This window comes from Austrofundulus limnaeus, unplaced genomic scaffold, assembly GCF_001266775.1.
Source record: "Austrofundulus limnaeus strain Quisiro unplaced genomic scaffold, Austrofundulus_limnaeus-1.0 Scaffold130, whole genome shotgun sequence".
Classification (NCBI taxonomy): Eukaryota; Metazoa; Chordata; class Actinopteri; order Cyprinodontiformes; family Rivulidae; genus Austrofundulus; species Austrofundulus limnaeus.
In genome coordinates this window covers 1,354,708-1,356,302 of record NW_013952532.1, presented here as the reverse complement: position 1 = coordinate 1,356,302, position 1,595 = coordinate 1,354,708, and the positions used below count along the sequence as shown (strand labels likewise).

The following is a 1,595-nucleotide window of genomic DNA, read 5'->3' as shown; positions in this document are numbered from 1 at the left end:
GCAAAGGTATTGCCACATGTCGTCATTCGGGCTCCTGTTAACCCAGGTCGAACCGTGGATTCCATTCGCGGTTTATTAATGTGTGTNTTTTAACTGTTTGTTGTTAGTTTTTGTATTTCCTGACCCATCTGTCCACGCTGCAGGTGTCAGAGTGGATGTTGGACCTGCTGCAGAGGTGACTGAGGGTCAGAGAGTCACATTAAGCTGCAGAACCACCTGTCCTCTCTCTGAAAACTCAAACTACATTTGGTTCTTCAACAGTCAACCTCTGAAGCTGACAACAAGACACAACAAACAGCTGATTCTAGATGCAGTTAGCAGTCAGGATGCAGGAAACTACTCCTGTGCTGTCAGAACAGACAGACTGATCAGCTCAGCTGTGACCACTCTGACTGTCCAMAGTTTACCAGGAGGATGGAAACCAGCAGCTGCAGCACTTTTTGCAGCTCTGTTGGTTTTTATACTTCTTAGTGTGTTCTTGTTAAAGTGAGTATTACATTATTATTTCTTATCTATATCGTTAAACATCATTAACCTGACCTATATTTTTTATGTAGTTTTTTCTTTTCTCCAACCAGGAAATATACAATTTCTAATCAGTTCTCTAGAGATGAAACAGCTGACAACCCAGCACAGGTGAAAACATTAATCCTATCTTTTTTTCCCCAGTGTTTTAAAATTTAGAACATTGTAACAAATATTCAGTGAATATTTGTTCATAACAAAACCTTAAAATTTGTTTCATGTCCAAAAGTTCAGTAATATTTATATAAAAAGTTTAAAATGTGATTTTTGTTTTCTTCAGGTGAACTATGGCCCCACATATGATGAGACTGTACCTCAAGCAGCAGAGGAAGAACTTTATTACAGCCAGTTGTTTGCACAAAACCCAAATTCTCCACATCAGCGCCAGGAACAAGAGAATATCTGCTATGCTGAGGTCAAAGTTGGGAATGACAACTCATAAATAAAGAGAAAGTCTTTAAATTTTGTAACATATGTTTGCAGGTAAAATGAGAAAATGAGGTTTTAAAAAGTCAACAAACTATACACAATAAAGTGTCGAAATGTTCAATAAAAGTTAGTAATGCTTAGATTTTAGGAGCTGTCAGTATCTGTGCATTAGTTACTTTTTGTATTTTTGTTTATTGGTTTGGTTTCTTCTTATAAATTTTATTTTAATGCACTCCTTTGTCCAAACATTTTACAAACTGTGACAGTATCATACGTCTTCTTTCTGTAAAATCTTTCTCCYGTTATACATGTAATCTACACAAATTTTGGATTTGTCAAAATTGGATTCACTTCACCAAGTTATGTCAATAATTTCCACTCAGCTGAGTTGAGTACAATTAAAACACTTTCATAATTTCTTTAAATGTAAATGTGAAAGTGGCTTTACTTTTACTCAACTGTTGACATAACTTGGTTCAGTAAATCCAATATGTTTTTTACATGTTGTTCATTGTTTTACATTGGGCCCCCAGACACACAGGAAGATCAGTTATTGATGTTTACACTTTTTATTTTATCTTGTTACAGTTTTTWTTAGGGGAATGTCAAAATCTAATACTTCTAATACACACTGTAAAAGT

At 35.2% G+C, this 1,595-nt stretch overlaps 1 protein-coding gene across 1 annotated transcript in view; it reads right to left on the bottom strand.

Moving 5' to 3' along the window:
- Window positions 1–1,507: 1,507 nt before the first annotated feature.
- Window positions 1,508–1,595, bottom strand: part of pla2g6 (phospholipase A2, group VI (cytosolic, calcium-independent)) — a gene marked incomplete in the record, with an annotated part of 22,182 nt that continues 22,094 nt past the window's right edge. Inside the window, 1 exon segment of the mRNA XM_014015539.1 lies at window positions 1,508–1,595.